At 40.5% G+C, this 15,154-nt stretch overlaps 1 protein-coding gene and 1 pseudogene across 3 annotated transcripts in view; both read right to left on the bottom strand.

The window, feature by feature from the left end:
• Positions 1–15,154, bottom strand: part of AGBL4 (ATP/GTP binding protein-like 4) — a 1,493,990-nt gene that overhangs the window by 258,332 nt on the left and 1,220,504 nt on the right. The gene's annotated exons all lie outside the window — the stretch shown is intronic.
• LOC105500645 overlaps positions 14,601–15,154 on the bottom strand; it is a 1,123-nt pseudogene continuing 569 nt past the window's right edge. The window contains exon 2 of the transcript XR_001000061.1: positions 14,601–15,154. This exon is cut by the window's right edge and continues 4 nt beyond it. The product of XR_001000061.1 is annotated as a 40S ribosomal protein S3a-like (transcript).

Raw genomic sequence — 15,154 nt, forward strand, 5'->3', positions numbered from 1 at the left:
CCCGCCTTCCCAGCTCCTTAGTTTGGCCCCGCCTTTTCTTTGCTTTCTTTCTTTTTGTTTGTTTGTTTTGTTTTGCAAAACGGCCAGCTCCCGCTGTGGGAAGGGTCAGTCAGACAGAAAATTTCCCCTAGAGCTGCCAAACCAGTTCTGACCAGAACTGGGGCTTATCTGGGATTTCCAGTTGTGCCAGCTGGCTGGAGTGGTGGAAGGTTTGTCAAGGGCTGCTCTCATCGGAGGGAGCAGTGGCGCCCCTCTTTTCTGCAGTCTTTCTCCATTGAGGTACCCTCTCCACAGCACCCCCACCACTGAGCAGGGACAAGTTGGAATCGTGGAGGGAGTTGAGGAGCGCTCTGGGTAATACACGCCCAAGGCTAGGGATTTCTGGAGCACTTTGAGGAGTACAGGAATAGTACTCCATGGAATAGCGGTCTTTGCTCTGTCTTTTGTCAAAGAGAGCCTGGAGGGGCTTGGGTCCCCTCCAAGACAAGCCATGAGGACCAGCCAAAGGGGGCTGATTGGGCTCTGTACTCATAGGAACCCTATCCCACATCAGAGGAGGTCAGTACCTTCACAAAGATGCCACTGAGGGGGTGGGTTTCGTATCAAATATGGCTAGTTATATTTCTGTTGCCTAGCCAGACCTGGCACTTGACAGGGAGTTAATGAATTTTGGGTAAAGAAGAATAAATAAAAACCCATATTCACCCATCCATCCATCCATCCATTCATTCATTCCTTTATTCAAGCCACCAATATTCACTGAGTTAACACCATCTGCCAGATTCTGGGCCAGGTGCTGGTGGTAGAGATGAAAAGATAAACACCTGGATTCTTGGGCCTTGCAAAGTCAGTGTACCAGAACTTGAATCTCAGTTTTGGGTTCCTGTGCCAAAATTAGGTAACTGTATGAATAACATACCTTTCCCATCCTCACAACTTTTACAATCTAGTCTAGGAGTATTAAAGAAGTATAAGCAAGTAATGACAGTATAATGAGAAAAGTATTGTCATAGAGGAATGCTTAATGGAGGTGTTGGACTCAATTAAATGTTATATTTTTAAAAATTCATTTTAATAAACTTTAGCTGTAAGAAAAAAACAAAATAAGTGCACCAAAATGTCAATAGTGATTTTCTTAGTTTCTTAGTAGTGGTAGATGATTCTGTTTTTCCTCGTATTCATTGTGTGTGTGTGTGTGTGTAACTATTATGCACAATGTTTTATTACTTTATAATCAGAAAACATTAAACATTATAAAATCAAAGCACTGTGCTCACATTTCACATCATCTGCACTAACAATGAAGCAGATATTTATTTCACTGTGATATAGAGAGTGCATTATATAAGTGAATCCCATCAACATACAGCTCTCATATCCAAATGTGTAGGTCAGTACAAATTTTTTTAAACCAACCCACTGGTTATGTGGTGCCAGCCAAAAATGATCACCACTTGTCCTGAGGCAGCTGTTGGTCTTATCTTGCCCTACAAGCTTGTGGAAAAAAGAGGAGCCACTCTGAGTTGTTCCAGCACATTTACTCTCATGATTATGATTTCTTTGGACTGATCTTCAATGAGTTTTTAAGAATACATTCCTATGGTGGTCAAGGGGAAGTAATGTTCAGCAAGACTTCTGATAATTCACAAGATGGATCATGCAGAGTTGGCCGTATTTAACATAAGTCCCTGAAGCTCCAGACTATGTTCCCAAAATGATTTCAAGTAGCCCATGGCCAACCTCCTCTCTGCATCTAAAGGGGGGTGACCGCAAAACATTCCCAATCTCATCTCTTACTACCTTCCCAGACACAGTACACTCCAGACACCTAAACTATTTGACATTTCCCAAGACAGCATGTTTTAGCAGGTCCCAAGCTTTTGTGCTTTTTCTGCCTTCATCCTGGGAAGTTCTTCCTTCCTCAACTTACCCTGAAAATCAGCTCAAATGTCATTGCCTTTGTGAAGTCTTCCCCAACCACCCACACTTCTCAAGCATAGCTCATCTCTTTCTACTACAATATTTTGTCCCAGCACTTTTTATCTTCCTTCACTAGAATAAGAGCTCTTTGAGGGGAGGCAAAGGCTGAGTAACTTTAGCATCCCAGGTACCTAGCACAGGGCTGAGGAGTAAATGTTTATAAAACAAACGTATTAAAGAAAGACATAAAGACAGCATGAATAACAAACCTCTTGCACATTTTTTCTTGAAAGTCTGTTCCTCTTTTTTTTTTTTTTTTTTTTTGAGACAGAGTTTTGCTCTTGCTGCCTAGGCTGGAGTGCAACGGCCTGGTCTCGTCTCACTGCCACTTCCACCTCCTGGGTTCAAGCGATTCTCCTCCCTCAGCCTCCCAAGTAGCTGGGACTACAGGTACCTGCCACTGCGCCCGGCTAATTTTTGTATTTTTAGTAGAGATGAGGTTTCACCATGTCGGTCAGACTGGTCCTGAACTCCTGACCTCAGGCAATCCGCCTGCCTCAGCCTCCCAAAGTGCTGGGATTACAGACGCGAGCCACCGTGCCCGGCCTTTATTATTATTATTATTATTATACTTTAAGTTCTGGTATATATGTGCAAAACGTGCAGGTTTGTTACATAGGTTTACATGTGCCATGGTGGTTTTCTACACCCATAAACCTGTCAACTACATTAGGTATTTCTCCTAATGCTATCCCTCCCCTCGTCCCCTAGCACCCCACCCCTCTACAGGCCCTGGTGTGTTCTCCTCCCCGTATCTATGTGTTCTCGTTGTTTACCTCCCACTTATGAGTGAGAATAGGACACAAACAAATGGAAAAACATTCCATGCTCATGGATAGGAAGAACCAATATTGTGAAAATGGTCACATTGCCCAAAGTAATTTAAAGATTCAATGCTATCCCCATCAAGCTACCACCGACTTTCTTCACAGAATTAGAAAAGGCTACTTTAAATTTCATATGGAACCAAAAAAGAGCCTGTATAGCCAACACAATCCTAAGCAAAAAGAACAAAACTGGAGGCATCATGCTATCTGACTTCAAACCATACTACAAGGCTACAGTAACCCAAACAGCATGGTACTGGTACCAAAACAGATATATAGACCAATGGAACAGAACAGAGGCCTCAGAAATAACGCCACACATCTACAACCAACTGATCTTTGACAAATCTGACAAAAACAAGCAATGGGGAAAGGAGTCCCTATTTAATAAATGGTATTAGGAAAACTAGCTAGCCATATGCAGAAAACTGAAACCGGACCCCCTCCTTACACCTTATACAAAAATTAACTCAAGATGGATTGAAGACTTAAATGTAAGACCTAAAACCATTACAACCCTAGAAGAAAACCTAGGTAATACCATTCAGGACATAGGCATGGGCAAAGACTTCATGACTAAAACACCAAAAGCAATGGCAACAAAAGCCAAAATTGACACGTGGGATCTAATTAAACTAAAGAGCTTCTGCACAACCTGTTCCCCTTTTTAAGAGTTGAAGCTGAATCCCAACTCTGCCTTTCCCATTCCCAGTGATCGTAGGGCAGAACATTGATTCTACCCCTCGTAAGACAGATGCATTCATGAACGTATTAAATATCACTGCACCCTCAGGTTCAAATTCCCTACCCATGTCAGTGTAAATCATTCTTATAAGGAGGCAGTTCCATTTTCTGAGAACCTAGAAAGAGGAAAAGAACAAACAATGGACTGGATGCTGACAAAGTAAACACAGATCGAAATGCATTTTTCATAGATCCACAGAATAGATTCTGGAGTAGTCATGACTGGCACGGGATGCTCAAAGACATACCCTTGGACGGCACCAGAAAGACATCAGTTTCAGCTTCCTGTGTGACTCACACATTCAGTCTATGGATACAGCTTAATGGAAAACCTACTATGTGCCATAGTGTGCCTCTTCCACCCTACTGAAAACTGAGTAAGAGTACTTTGACCTGGACACCATAGCCCTGGGCTTTACACATACCAGATACTCAAGATATTGATGATTCATTGACTGGTAAGCAAAGATAATTTAAATACAGATTTCAGACTTAAAGAGGCAATTGCAAACTTCAAGTTTAACCAAATCATTGTTGAATCCTCTCTTCAGTATTTCTGCCAAATGGGCATCTAGAACACCTTTTATACAGTTATAATGCCAGGAAGCTTACTAGCTCCCCTTAACTTTTACACATTACCAAGTGTTACAAAGGTCTTTCTTACTTGCATTGAGGTAGAATCTTTAACCTTGTGGCAGCCTTTCTAGGTTCACCAAGACTCTCACACCTGCCCTTCAGACATGGTAAAACTTGGAATCCTGTCTCCCAGCTCTTTATTTGTCTTCTACCCAAACATCTTCATTTCCTTCACCTGTCTCTCCTCATATGACCTGGTTTCAGTGATGATAATTGTAATACCTACTTTTTCTCTAAAGCTTATAAATCATGCATGCCAGGTGCTGTGTATATATGATCTAAGTTATTTCACACCAAATTCTTGAAATGGGTGTTATTAAATCCATGATAGAGTTGAGAAAATGGAGAACTATGGCAAAGCAGTTTGGCTCTGGGGAGCCCTGGAAGGCTTGTGGTTATATTTGAATTTTAGACAGTTTGCTCTTGAAACCTTGTGGCGAAGGATTGGAGGGAACGCAAGTCTGGGGAGACAGAGGCCTGCGAAGAGGCTGACTGTCCTGTTTCACCCCTCCCCCGACTCTCTTTTTCTGTGGGCCAAATGTACTTTGCCTCTCATCCAAGTTATTTTAATGGAGCAGAAAATGTACACATCTGGGGCAGCTTTGCAACTGCGTCTCCATTGCACTCTCCTGTTGAGTTTTGCAGAGCCTTGGGTTAATGTTGGGCTCCTTAGGTTTAGCCAGCTGAAGCATGTTCAGTGGCAGCAGTGGGACTTATGTTTCATATTACTGCACGGAATTCTCAATGTACTTTGCAAAACTATTTTTAAGGAGACCTGGGTTTTGTAAATTTTTAAAGCAATTGGAGCGTGTCTTTTCAACCTCTCTGCTAATGATTGACCACATTTTTTCATGATTTTGCCTTTTTATCCCTGTGATGTTTGATTTGACTTTTCAAGTCTCTGCTTTTTACATTTTTAAAAGACTTTTGAAATAGTAGTTTCAGGTTCATAGTAAAATTAAGAGGCAAGTACAGAAATTGCCTTCATACCTCCTATCACCCACACAGGAATAGCCTCCTTAATACCAACATCCCCCACTAGAGTGGTACATTTGTTGCAACTGATGAACCTACATTGACACATCATCATCACCCGAAGTCCATAGTTTACATTTGAGTTCACTCTTGGTGGTGTACACTCTATGGCTTAGGACAAAAGTATAATAACATGTGTCCACCATTATGGTATCATACAGACTAACTTCACTGTCCTAAAAATCCTCTGTGTTCCACCTATTTAGCCCACCTCAGCAGCTCCAACCCTGGCAACCACTGATCTTTTTATTGTCTCCCTAGTTTTACCTTTTCCAGAATGCCATATAGTTGGAATCATACACTATGTAGCCCTTTCAGATTGGCTTCTTTCACTTAATAATATGCATTTAAGATTTTTTCATGTGTGATTGAGTCTGCTTGTGGGATTTTGGACTGGGAAGAGAATAGCAATGGAGACAGAGAAGGAAGGAAAGAGAGGAGTTGCATATTGAGTATAGGCTTAAAGGCCAATGAACATCACCTGGATAAGTTATCCAGGTAAGACTTGGAGGGAATTAAACTTGTCAAGTAGATGACAGATTGGAGGACCAAGGAAATATGGGCTTAGGAATCAGACCAGTGGTTAAAACCTGACTTTGTTACATCTTTGCTGTAATTTTAGGCAAGACAGTTCACCTCCATGAGCCTCAGCTTTCTCACCTGTGAAGGTGTTGTGAGACTTGGGCCAAGAATTTTCCACCCTTTCTGTGTATTAGGATCACCTTGGGAATTAAAAAATATTCCATTCCCAGGTCCTATCCCCTGAGACCCTGATTCAGTTGGTCTGGAATGGGGCCTAGGCATTGATTTTTTTTTTTTTTTTTTAATTCCCAGAGTATTCTAACATGAGACAAAGTTGAGCACTTCTGAGTTAGAAGATCTTAAGGTAACATGCCAAGCACACAGGAAATTCTCAACAATCATAAATATTACTATTTTCAGGAAAAATATACAGGGCTTCTAAATGTCATCTAACTTTGAGCAAGTCACTTAGCATCTCTGAGCTATGATTTCTTCACCTGAAAAATGACATGCCAATGTAATAAGAAAACAGTATATTTAGTCTTAGGCTCTGGGTCAAATCCTGGTCTGACAAGTAAGGTCTATCCTTATGGTGTGGCCTTGGGTAAGTTTCTTAATCTCTTCAAGCATCACTTTCTTCATAAGAATATTAATTCAACTTCACAGAGATGTTATGAGGATTAAATGAGATAATCTATGTAAAATGCTTGGCCCAGTGCCTGACACTGTGGTGAGTTCTCAGTAAATTACAGTTGCTGTTACTGTTATAATCATAATAATTATTACAGTTATAATTATGAGAACACTTATCCCCATTCTGACACAGAGTGGGGGTGTCCAATAAATTTTTACTGAATCAAATTGAATACAACAAACTGAACAATGCTGATGATAATCCAACAAGCATCCTAGAATGATTCCCGCCAAATGCTATCCCCTTCAATAAAACTCTGTGGTCACAGGTCACAGTCACTAAAGAAGTTCTCTAATTTCAAATGTTCAAGAGCCTCTGAGGCCACAGGGCTTGCCCAAACCTGCAGCAAATACTTCTGAAATACTGTGTTTCGGGCCATTCATTCTTTCAAACAGATTTTGTTGAGCAGTTTTTTAAGAGAAGAAATAAAAACTTCTATGCGTTATATAAAATGTAAAGTATAGAAGTGTTTACAGCAATCTGAAGCCTTGCAGATGTGCATATTGGCTTGAAGTTCAGTTCAGACAAACTACGGTCAAATTCAACCATTCAGATCTCACCTATCCTATGATCTCATGTGGGTCACAAATGGAAATCATTGGTCAAACAAATTATCTGAATCCCCGCATTTTACTAGTAGTATAGTATATACTCTGCATAAGCAACAAAAAGCAAATAGATTCCCAGTGGTTAAAGATGAAAAGAAATTTATTAATAGAAAACAATTGTCACAAAGAAACAACATTTGAATTCGTTTTGAAAAAGAAACGAAAAGATTGACCTACCTTGGAAAAATGCAAGTCACTTCTTGAAATTATGAATTTCAATTAGGGGCCAACTAGTTTGAGAAGTTGCCTCTGGTTCCCTTTATTAAATTAACTCATTCTGTAATTTTTCAAGTGAAATGTCACTTCCTCAGGAAAGTCCTCCCTAACTCCTCCCATCCCCCTCCATAGACTAGCTCCAGTCTTTCTTACACATTTTCATGGCTTCTTACAGTTTTCTTCATGGAGTGTATCATAGTATGTAATTATATGTTTATCCTATTATGGTCTATCTCTGCCTATAGATCAAAGCTCCATTAGAGAAGTGACCACATCTGTTTTCTTCACTGTTGCATCTTCGTGCCTAGACTGGCCCATGAGAAACCCTAAACAAACACTTTTTGAATGAGTGCATGTCTGAAAGGCAGACCCTAGAGAACTCCCCCACCCAAATAGGCAACAGGTGTACCAAGGACCATATTCTGTCCCTTTAAGTCTCATTTTCTTCTCTGTGTTTCTGTGCTTCCACCACGTCTGGCTCCTACAATCTGACTGAAACATCAATAAAAGCCTATTTCCCATTTTCCCTTAGCAACCATTGGATAGGTTAACATTTTCAAAATGGTTTTCCAAATACGAGGAGAGAACAAAATGGAAATAAATAGGAAAATGATGTACACAGAAGAAAAATAGTTGACAGTCACACATGGTGGTCATATAGTAATACTAATACTAACATCATCGTAGCAGGAACTTCATTGACACAGTCTATGGGCCTTCCAGGAAACAAGATGGTGATTCTGCCTCATTCCACAAGGCTAGAGTTCTTTTCATCCTGCTGTTGTTGGCTGGAAGTCACTGACTCTCTAATCCCCTACTTAGTTAAGGAGAACCCTGCTTCATTCTAGTCTTCTGATGATTCTAACATCATTTTTGAGACAATAGGGCAACCTTCCTTTAAAGACTGTGTTAGTTTTCTGGTTATCAACTCTGCTCATCCCAAGCACCTGGCGGTTCAAAATGCCTGCCCTTCACAAGTCCTCATAGGCCCAGAGTGTACCCCTAGACTTAAAAAAATAAAGACAACTCTAGGTTACCATTCTGAGTCAAACGCATAAAGGAGAACATTCATTCAGAAGGTTAAGTCATCTCAGAAGTATACAGCAAACTGTGAGCTCTGATTTTCTTAAGAATGTCTCTTAACCACACCATAAATTCAACACAAAATCAGAGAAGAGAAATGAAAACAGAACTAATGATTATTGATTTCCACGATAGGAACTGTACTAACTGCTTTACATATTTAGTTCTTTTAATCTTTTCAAAATATCCCATAAAGTCAGTATTATTATTATCTCCATTTTTCTGATGAGGAAACTAAGACTTAGAGAAGTCATAGAAATTGTTTATAGTTACATGGAAAAGACTTCAACCTGGGTTTCTTTGATTCAAAACTTGGGTTGTGATGGCTGTTTTGATATAGCCCTTGCCTCAGAGTTTCCTGAAGCAACAAGGAGCTGAAATGACTATGGGATTTAATCCCTGTGCCCTTTTTCCTAGATGCTTGAATCCCTACCTAGAAATCTGAGAATTAGACCCTATGGGAAAGTCCAGTATCTACCATTCCAATCATTCATGTCTTAAGTAGCTAATGATTTTGTAAATATTGAAGATTTGACTACATTATCTGTGGTTTCTTAAATCATGGCTTCCTTACACCTGAGTCTGCATTTTTTAAGCTCTTTGAGCTTACCAACTGTTCAAGTAGATTTCTACTGTCATATATCCTCTGCTCATGGCCAAGGCATTAGAACTTGTTGGTAATCACCTCTTACTGCAGGGGAAGAGTGGAGGATTATTTGAGCCAAAAAAAGAGACGATTGGATAGCTCCAGTCAGAGATATCTCTGTGAAAAATGTCAGACTCCCCCAATAGCCCGCAAAGGTGTTTTATTTCCCTATTATTGATTAGAGGAATAAGAATAAGAATAGAGATAATAGTAGCAAACATTTAAGGAATGCTTGCCTTGTGCTAGGCTTTACGTACATTTTTCATTTAATCCTTAAAGTAGTCCTGGACAGTAGGTACTATTATTATTAGCCTCATTTTAAAGGTGAGGAAACAAGGCATAGGGATGTTGGGTAATTTTCCCAAGGTCACACAGGAGTATATAGTAGACACAGGATTAAAACCCAGGCCATTTGACTCTAGAGCCCCAGCTATGGACTTCTGCCCCAATTCTGGCTCCCACTGAGTCTGACTCTCTAGCCTCATTGACAGGATTTGTGCTCTTCTGGTCAGGATGGGGAGATGATGAAACATTCAACCTCAAAGGGTCATATACAAGTTCTCCAGGGATATCCAGATGACCCCTATTGGTCCAGGTGAGATCCTGGCAAGCACTGTCATACAAATGTCCCAACAAGCACCCTGGAGTTCATTTATATCTTCATTCTATGTCGTGGTAGGTGGGAATGTACTAGATCCAATCCACAGGATAAAGATGGCTTTCTTTCATTTACTAACACAAATTTCTTTATTTAGTAGCACAAAAGGAATACTTATTAATGCCAACCAATATAAAAAAGTCCTTTCCCTCTAAGTTTTTATATTACAATGAAAAACTGACTCATATATACAACATATGATATATTTTCTTTTGATAGTTCTTTTCATAGATTCTTTTAATGCTGGTGGGGGATGTATTGGGGTGCAGAATACTAAAACCCCACTTCCCCATCTTTATTATCATGGAAAAGAAATGGCAAGAATAGAGGAGAAAGAGATAATCAGTTAAGGGTGAGGCATTTTTTTTTGCTAACAGAAGGATGGATAAGAGAAAGACACACAAAGGTGCATGGGACTCTGGATAGTGGCCAAGGGAAGGTTTATCTCAACTGGTGGGTCCAGTAGGTAACTGCAAAGGACCCTACCTCCCACCCTGCTAACATATTTGGCCACATTGCTGGGCCATCAAATGGCTCCAATCACTAAGCTCTGTTATTGGCTCTGGGACCCATTCTGGAGAGGTAGTATGTCACGAAAGGTATATGGCACTACGAAAAGTGAAAAGTGCACAGGCTTTTAACTCAGATTTGCACTCAATTACTGCTTTATCACCAAGGTACTGTGAGACCTTAGGAAAATCTATGACTCTCAGTTTCAGGTTTTTCAACTGTCAAAGAGATCCTTATAAGGTTTTCATGTCTAACTGAGACAACGCATGTAAAGTGCATAGCAGGCACAGTGCCTCTCACACAGTAGGTTCCAGAAACTACCAGTTGCTTTTTTCATTCTTTCTGAGACAGTTTCTATTACTCTTTCCTTTCAGGAGGTCACAGGGTAATGACAAGGATGGGTTCTTGGAGCCAGTTCATTTTTGGTGAAAGATTTTCCTCCTCCCTGAAGGCTGAGCAGTATTACTGTAGATATGCCACCCACCATCCCTTCCTGGCCAATGAAGGCAGTCTGCCTTGTTTAAGAAAGCTGGAATCTTACTAAGGTCTGTGCTTTTATAAATTTTAGGACTTAAGCTGAGTTTGGGGTTTTATTGTCTGTTTTAAAAATCATGTTCAGATATTATATATTTAAAACATGGCTTCAGAATTGTGAAACACAGTGTTCTCAATCATAAAAAAGGATGAACTATGTTATGCCTTTCTGTTTCCATTTCTGGGTTCTCTTCTTGTCTCCTTGCATGAATTTTTCTGTGATGCCCTGCCTTATGTCCTAATTCATCTGGGACACTAACTGTGAAAATGTAGGCAAGATTCTTAACTCCTCTAAAACTGTCTTATTTGTTCATTCATTTATTTACTATTTAACTATTTGGTGAGGGCTTATAATGTGCCAGAATCTCTGATTAATGCTTGGTATACAGTAGAGAATCAGACAGACAGTTTCCCCCATCTATAAATGGGAAAATGAAATGCATATTTTAGGATTTTCGAATGCAGTAAATGAAATTATATATATATATATGGAAGAGACAAAGAAGAGGACTAAAATCTATTGAACCCCTTACTTGATCCCTAGTGATGCTAGGTGCTTGACATGCAATTCTGATAATAAACTTGGGAAGTGATTGTTGTTATCGCTATTTTATGGATGTAGCAACTGAGGTTCAGAGAGGGAGAGTGAAGGTCCAAGTCACACACTAGATTCAAACCTGGTATGAAGTCCATATGGGTCTCACTCTGATATGTTGCCTCCAGTGGTCTTGGAACACTGCTTATCATCCACTGGGTATGTTAATTCCCATCACCAACTTCACATAGAATACGGGAGGCTGTACTATTCTTGCTGTGGATATATATATATTTTGAGACGGAGTCTCGCTCTGTCACCCAGGCTGGAGTGCAGTGGCCTGATCTTGGCTCACTGCAAGCTCCGCCTCCCAGGTTCATGCCATTCTCCTGCCTCAGCCTCCCGAGTAGCTGGGACTACAGGCACCCACCACCACGCCTGGCTAAGTTTTTTGTATTTTTAGTAGAGACGGGGTTTCACCGTGTAGGCCAGGATGGTCTCGATCTCCTGACTTTGTGATCTGCCCACCTTGGCCTCCCAAAGTGCTGGGATTACAGGCATGAGCCAAGCTGCAGATATGTTTGATAGCACTAAAGGTCTGGGTATAGTAAGGGGTACTCAAATGGAAAATCCAAATCCTGTTTCCTGATTCCTTAGGGACAAGACATAAAGAAGACTTATGAAAGGAAACGGAGGGAGACATATACATTAAGCTCACTAACTCCAAGTCATGGGAAGAACGTTAAGGTCCTCTGGCAGCTAGACTCACCAACTCAGGAGACAGCTGGGACAGGGACTGTTGGCAAGAGGAACACTGTCTTTCCTAAGCCAACCCATTTCTGCTGCAGTGACATTCAAAGATAAAATGTTCAAAACTCTCTGATTCTTACCACTTCCTAGGTGGAGGCAGATATGAACTGCATAAACAACGAGGTATATTTTTTCACTTAAGATGTTCAGTGCCTATCCAAGGAAGAAAGAGTCTGTCAGAAAACATTCACTTAGGGCCTGCACATTTTCAAGAAGCTGAAAGCAGAGTAGGAAGTGAAATCACTATGCTTACATTTGGCAAGAGGACTGCAAAACTGCCCCCAAGCTAAACAATTTGGACCTGTGCACCCTTTTCTCTTCCATCTCTTTGTTTGGACAAGTCACAGCAAGAGCACATAACAGATTTACCAGCACTATTCATGTGTTTTTAACTTTACGAGCAAAGCCTTCTCTTTGGTATAAAGAAAAGGAAGGGTCGGTCATGCCAGAGAGTGCCTGTTGCCACTGAGAAAACTTGTGAGGGTTACCAGAATGAAAAGACAGATACAAATGAAGAAAGGCAGAGTTTCGCATGCAAAAAAGGGGAAAAAAATCTTTTCCTTGGCATAGAAAAATTTCATCCTGAAGGTTCTTTTTTCCCTTTTTTTGGCAATGTGATAAACACCTTAAAATAGAGTTATGAAACAGAAACAGATTCTACAGAAGGAGGAAACCAAGACTAGTGACCTCAGAGAACTTATATATCAAACCTCTCATTCTAGAGATGACAAAACTGAGGCCAGAAGGATGATGATTTCCCCCAAGTCAAAGAGTTTGTCATTGACTGCTATGGTTTGAATGTGTCCCTCAAAGTTCATGGGTTGGAAACTTAATCTCGAGGACAACAGTGTAGAGAGGTGAGGCATTTAAGAGGTGATTAGATCATAAGGGTTCTGCCCTCATGAATGAATTAATATCATTATCTCAGAAGTGAGCTCATTACTGCAAGAGTGAGTTTGTTATAAAAAGGAGTTTGAGCTGGGCGCAGTGGCACAAGCCTGTAGTCCCAGCTACTTGGAAGTCTGAGGGAGAGGATGGATTGAGTCCAGGTTCAAGACCAGCCTAGGCAACATTGCAAGATCTTATACCTGAAGAAAACAAAAAAAGTGAGCTTGTCCCTCTCTCTCATCTGTCTCGCCATGTGATGCCTTCCACCATGCTATGACACAGCAAGAAAGCCCTCACCAGATGTAGCCCCTCAACTTCCCAGCCTCCAGAACCATGAGCCAAATAAGCTCATGTTGTTTATAAATTACCTAGTCTGTGGTATTTTATTATAGCAGCACAAAACTGATTAAGACATGACCAAATTAATAATGAAGCTCAGCTTCTAGTGGGCCTTTTCGCTGTCCTCCATTGCTCTGCATTCCCTTGATTATACTGAAGAGCCTTCAGTAAAAGGTAATCTCATTCATCCTCAGGGCATTAGCTTACCTAGTCTTAAATAAACATATGTCAGCATTTTCCAGGTTTAGTCTTAGAAGAAGCCTTTTAGCTGAGGAGGCGGGTGGGAGAGGACCAATTAATTCTCTTCTCTAAATCACCTTCCCCTTGGAGTCTATCTGCAGTCCTGCTACCATTTCCATGCTGCCCTCCCCACTACTACCCTCCATTCCCCCATCCCCATCAAGGGGTTCTGTTAATTCTGTAACACATGAGCCAAAGAATGAACCCAACCCATTTTGGGGGTTGCCCTAAGCATAGCTGAGGTAGTCTGAACTTACAAAGAGACTTCACTAAAACAGAGGTAAGAGAAAAGGCAGTAGAACATAGTGGAGAGATCTGAGCTTTGAAATCAGAAAAATCTGGGTTTAAATCTCAGCTCTATAGCCCATTAGCTGTGCATATTTGAGTAAGTCACCTGACTTGTTAAATTTTCTCATTTGTTGGACATGGAGATAAAATTAGGGCATTTGATAAAAATTAAATAAAAGAGCATAAGGCATCTACCTCAGATCTTTGCATATAGTAGGCACTGATGTTCATAAAACATAAAAATAGTTTGATTTGGAAAGCAGGTTTTATGATCAATCATTCAAAAAACATTTCCTGAGCCACCTTATCTGTGCCAGACTCTAAGTGTTGGGACAGAAACAAACAAGAAATGGTCCTTATCCTGCAGGAAATAATTTTTAATGGGTGTTATGGATTTCACTGTGTCCCTAAAAAGATATGTTGCAGTCCTAACCCCCAGAATTTGTTAATGTGACTTTATTTGAAATTAAGGTCTTTGCAGATATAATCAAGTTAAGATGAGGTCATTAGGCTAGGCCCTAGTTCAATATGACTTGTGTCTTATAAGATGAGAAAAATACCATATGAAGACAGAGACACATAGGAGGAATGCCATATGATGACAGAGGCAGAGATTGAAGTAATGCAGCTGCAAGCAAACTAAGGAACACCAAAGGATCCATGGCCACCATCAGAAACTAGATAAAGACAAGGAAGGATTCCACCTAGAATCTCAGAGGGAGCCCAGCTCTGCTGACACCTTGATTTTCGACTTGTATCCTCTACAACAGTGAGAACATAAATTTCTGTTATTTGTTTTTGTTTTTGTTTTTCACAAATAGCACTTTTTATTTGACACTAATTGAAGTCTGAACTTTAAACAGATTCTTGGACTGGTGGTTCATATCCATCGGCTCGTTCAACTTTAGCACCTGTCTCGTCCCCAGTGGCTTTTCCAGAACTACTGCCTTCACCATGAAGCTCCATGAGCTTTCCCAATTCAAACTTGGGCTTCTTCAGCATTTTTACTTTTCATGGAGAGGATAAATAGATTGGCAAGCCTTTTCGATGTCTTTTCCAATGCTGTCTGGAATCAATTTATTGACCACTTCTTTCAAGCCATTTGTCTGCACCTCTCGGATCATGATTTCCATCATCTTCTTCCGGATTTGGCGGACCTGTTGGTGCTGAGCATAAGAGGTCTTCCGTATCTGATTGTTGCGTTTTTTAGTAAAACCAACACAGAACAGATGAAGCAAGTAACCATCGGTAGTCTTGACATCAACATGAGCTTCAACCATTGTCTGCCACTTTTTGACCATGGAACACATTTTGTCACGGGTAAGATCCATGCCATGGAAGTTAGTCAGGCAGTTTTTGCC

The sequence above is a fragment of the Colobus angolensis genome, unplaced genomic scaffold (assembly GCF_000951035.1).
Source record: "Colobus angolensis palliatus isolate OR3802 unplaced genomic scaffold, Cang.pa_1.0 Scaffold68, whole genome shotgun sequence".
Lineage (NCBI taxonomy): Eukaryota > Metazoa > Chordata > Mammalia > Primates > Cercopithecidae > Colobus > Colobus angolensis.